Source organism: Octodon degus, unplaced genomic scaffold (assembly GCF_000260255.1).
Source record: "Octodon degus isolate 3935 unplaced genomic scaffold, OctDeg1.0 scaffold00084, whole genome shotgun sequence".
Classification (NCBI taxonomy): domain Eukaryota; kingdom Metazoa; phylum Chordata; class Mammalia; order Rodentia; family Octodontidae; genus Octodon; species Octodon degus.
In genome coordinates, this window is record NW_004524660.1 from 10803918 (window position 1) to 10809040 (window position 5123).

The 5123-nt window shown below is 44.2% G+C and overlaps 1 non-coding gene across 1 annotated transcript; it reads left to right on the plus strand.

Annotated features, from left to right (window-relative positions):
• The first annotated feature begins 391 nt into the window (after positions 1-391).
• LOC111818255 lies at positions 392-498 on the plus strand. Its single transcript, XR_002822280.1, has one exon. It is a non-coding gene; the product is annotated as a U6 spliceosomal RNA (small nuclear RNA).
• The last annotated feature ends 4625 nt before the right edge of the window (positions 499-5123 follow it).

Here is a 5123-nt window from a genome sequence, read left to right on the forward strand (position 1 = left end):
GCACAGTGCATAACACTGAGCGGTCACTAACCAAACACAGCAAGTGAGATTAAATGAATGAAACGCGGCATTCTGGTCCTTCACCTCGCCTGACCACGGCCTCCACAGAGGGAGAGTTTATGAAGACAGACGTGGCAGTTCTTAGAGTTCTTGGGGCTCTCTGGCTTACATGGAACAAAAGCTGATGTCCTTAAGGTGAGCTGCGGGTCTCTAACCAACCACCTCTCATCCTCAAGGCCATCCCGCAGGCCCCGACCTGCACTCTTTCTGCCTAGTGATTTTTGTTGATCCTCTACAAAACTAAAATCTAATCATTAAGTGCAGGGTGGCAGATTTCAAATTGCTTTTACATAAGTGAGGTTCTCTGGGCACAATTTAAAGTAAACTTAGAGTGCTCGCTTCGGCAGCACATATACTAAAACTGGAACGATACAGAGAAGATAAGCAAGGCCCCTGTGCAAAGATGACATGCAAATTCGTGAAGCGTTCCATATTTTTATTTTTGGACTTATGTGTAAACATAAGAAGTATATAATTCTTTATGCCTATTTTTAAAATATATTCTAATTTTTAAATTTTTTATCATATTCTGTAGGGATTTAAAGTTCAACATATCAATACTTCATGAAAAATACCTGTTCCATGTTATGTCTAAGATGTTTGATATTCAGACAGATAGTGAGGTTAAGCTTAGCAGCCTAAGTTGTATGGTAATAACAACTGTATGGTAAGCTTGTCTTCTGGATGGTGAACAACCTAAGTTTGCAGACCAAAATTAGAGAAAAAGGAGGGCTGCAAGGAAAGCCAACATTTTGGCCCTAGCCTTCCAACGTCAACTAAGACTCAGGACATAGGGTTTGGGAGATAGCTCAGTGGAATAAGCGCTTCCCTGGCAAGCGCAAGGATCTGAGTTCAATCCCCGGTGCCACAAAAAATAAATAAATAAATAAATACCAAATTTGTGGATTGCCTTTCTATTTATATTTAATGGTAATAAAATTATATCCAAACATAAAAAAAAAGACTCAGGACATATGGTAACTTGTACTGTAATGTCATGTAACTCGGTAGTGTCCCAAATTTTCTGATCAAGATTATGGGGCCAAAGAGGAAAGTGATCGATGATGTAGAGTGTGCCTAAGGAGAGTCACATGGAGAGAAAACATTCTCTCAGGCTTTCACAGAGAGCACATTGGCCAAGCAATGGCTGTGACTCATCCACATGGCTGACACTGACAAAGGTTCTACAATCTGAGGTACAGGATCTCAAGATAAATCCTGAGGGGATTTCACTGACCTTCTCAGACCCAAAAGCTACAACTCTTGCTGCATAGGTCCTGCTTTACCTTGGTCTTAACCAGCCAGCAGAAAAGTATAAAAACAAAGTATAAGAAGTAAAGTCATGCTGTTATGTTGAGCTGTAGGGGACTCAGGTCAACAATTTCTGACATTGCCAGTCAAGCAGAAGACCCAATACTGTTATGGGCTACTGGACTCTTTTAGAATATTTTGCTGAGTTTATACACCTATAATATTCAAATGACAGAACTAAACAAAAAGGGGATACAGATGAATGTCCATTTTGTATCTGTGTATTCAAAGTGGTTAGGATAGATATATAGTTACATTCTCTTCATGAATAGAGGGATTTGTTCTAAGGGTGTTTGTAAATAGGATATCATGTCCGCATATTGCACAGCAATTAACCACTAGGAAGAATGTATACATGTGTTAATTATTGAAACTGTCCTACCAATTTGATTTGAAAAAAAAAAAAAAGATTGAGAAACACACCATTCATCCATTTGTCATTTTTGTTAAATACAATATGATATAAACTGTCCCTTCTCCATACTCACAATGGCTGTCTCAACTTCCAAAATTAAATTTTACCATTTTTTTTCCAAATTGTTCAATAAAATGTTCAAATTGGAAGACAGCTTAGGGAATGACTGGCCTAATTATCTTATTTTGCACATAAAAACCTTGAGGTATGGGCTGGTGAGATAGCTCAGTGAACTAAGTGCCAGCTTAGGCAAGTGCAGGGACTGGGGTTCCATCCCAGGCACCACATGCTGAGCTGGTCCCACCCCCAGGTGTACTAAGTTGGCCACGGAGACTGGGCGTGGTGACACATGCCTGAAATCTCAGTGCTGGGAAGGCATGCCTAGCTGTGTAGTGAGACCCTGTAACAAATATATTTTTTAAAGAAAATCTTAAGGCACAAGATGGTCAGGAGCCTTGTGAGAAGAGGCATGACTAGATCTGAAGGCTGTTTATCCATACTACAGGGCTCTTTCCACCATCGTGCAGAGCAGCCATCACTAATGTGACAAAGAATAAAATTCTTTGGGAGTTTCTTTTTTTCTCTGAATAGATTTTAGCCTTTCTGGACCTTTTAACAATGTTGTATGACTGGATACATCAATCATAAATTAGAAAATAATTGCTGTAGTAATATATGATAAAAATTTTTCCTTCTAAATAGGTAAGATCAACTGTAAAATTTCTTTTGGAAATGGAAATTCTAAAGCTATGTAGCACTTTTTGCTCAGCTGCTCATTTAGGTGATATAAATGCAATTTAGAATACTTCCTAACTGTTACAAATAATTATGTGCTACTCTTTTGTCTTTGTCAGATATCTGTTGATCTTTTCTTGGAAAATGAATTATTGTTATATATATTTAAATGGGAAATCTTGATAAAAATCTTTCCAAAGCAAATAAATAAATAAAGTAAACTTAGAATTTTGGGTTTAAATTCAAACAACTCATTATTTATCTTTCTCCCAAATATTCCTTGGAGTAATGTCCAATTTTCAAGAAAAATATGTAGGATATGTTTCTTTCAATCTAGTCTTATGAATGACATTGTAGCATTTTCAATGTTAATCAGCCTTGCTTTCTGGAGCTAATCCAACCTGATCATGATGTATCATAATTTTAGACATTGTACACGAGTAGTTTGCTCATATCTTTTAGGATAATTGCATGTACATTTATGTAGTAGAATAGCTTCAGTTTACTCCCGGTCTGAGGGTACCACTGCGCTTTCTCCTGTTCGAGCTAACTACTGACAGGAGGGGTACGAGGAAGTGGGGCCTGGGACCGTTTCTAGATTCTTCAGCAGTATCTCAGCAATCTAGCTTCCCATCTGCAGCCCAACACTATGTGTGTGTTCAGAAAAAAGGAGTTTAAATATCTCCTGGACTTTGGAAAGCTGCACCAGGAAACAGTTGATCGAGTCTTTGTGCTATAGTGCTGGGTGTTTTCAACCAAGAAGTTGCGATTCGGCGTTCTGGTTGGGCCGAAAACCTAGCCCCTTCCCCTCCTCCTCTTGCCTCTGTTGGGTCAGAGGAATATCCCAGTCAGCGCCGTGGGTAGGGGAGGCTCACAGCAGAATAGCATTGCCGAGAGGATTTTATGTTTTAAAGTATGTTGATCTCAAATGGACTTGGGTTTCTTAGAAACCCAGACTGTGTTGTGAGACCTAGTTCATTCTGTCACGTGCTGAAACCTCGTTTGCTCGCCTTTCTTTTCTGACGCTGCCCTTTGAACGCCTGGCGATCCTGGAGACTACTGAGCAGGTAACCGGAGCGGGCAGCTGAGGCCTTTTCTGTGCCGACGACCGGCCGGCCGCGCGGCGCCTGAGGCTGCCATGCGCGCCACCTGTCCGCAGAGCCCTGCGCGGCCCCGGAGCCGGCTACCTGCTCCCGGGATGCGGCGTTCCTCCGGTCAGCACCTGCCCTCGCCTCACTGGGCCCCGGTAGGCTGTGCGGTTGTGTGGACGGCGGGAGAATCTACTCACCGTCACGTCTCTACCGCCTGGTTATCAGAAAGTTTAAGGACACACATGCCGGCTGAGCAGCAAACGCAGCCCTTCGCCGCTGCACCTGCCCGGAGCCGCCAGGACGCGGGCGGGGAGGAGACAGCGCGGCGCGCTCGCTAACGCAGGGGAGAATGCTATAAATAGAATCCCCACAGAGATCGAGCTTTCGCTAAAATACTTCCAGAAGAGGGAATATACTTAGCTCTTGCCATTTAAGGGTAATACACATTTTTAGAAAGTGCTTTTTAAAAAAACATTAAATCAAAATCTGCCTCCTGGATTCTACCTGCCCTTTGGACTTTTGCAGAATTCCATTTCTATAATTCTCCAGGTTTTTTTTTTAAAGATACAAAATCAAAATGACTTAAATGTTGGTCTAGATGGTTGTCTTGCATCACCCTCAGCTGGGACGCTGGCTTTCGTCCCCCCAGCGAACACTCGGGGTTTGCCTTTGAACAGGGTTATATTTGGAAGAGTCACGCATGGAAAAGGGCAGGCGCACTGGTACATCTGCTACTGCGCACAGGGCCTGGGAATGACCTTGAATTCCAGCATTCTAGTCCATGTGAGAGGCCTCATTACTAGTCAGGTGCTTCACGATGCATAGGAGAATATAAGCAGCTGTTAGCGGTTATGACGGCTGACATCTGAAAGGGCTCCCCGAGGGCCCTCCACTGCTTTGCTCTGCTCCCACATTGCTGTTGCCTGGCTGCCCCTGGAAAGACCAATTCTGCCCTGGTCAAACCATGGCCTTCTCTTCTCCGCCAGCTACTTCTGCCAACTCTCCTATCGCCATTCACAGGGCTTAAGCTGTGACGTTCACTGACCCTCCTGCACCCCCAGCCTGCCAGCTGCGCGGTGCCAGGCACTGCGCCTTGGTAGCCTTTCCCACATCTGGACTCCTGAGGAGGCACACACCTCCATGGGATTCGGCTTCTGCCTCCCTTCCTCTCTTTAGCTTCTGTGCCAGGACAGCCATCTAACGTTCCTTAAATTCCACTGTCATCAGCCTGCCACCTACCGTAATACCCACAATGGATGGATGTTCTACTGCACGGAACTAAGTTTCTTCTTCTACCTCCACCTCAAGTCCTCCTTAAGCCTCCTAAGACCCAGCTCTCAGATTCTCCAGCTTTAATTTACCCATCACACCTTCCCATCAGCCCCGAAGAACCCCAAGCCCACACCGGCCGGCGGCCTCCCTCCCTCCCTCCCCCAAACTCCCTGTGCCCTACCCACCATGGCTAGTCTGCACTGGCATGTGGCTCCATCTGCTCGCTTCTCTGTGCCAGC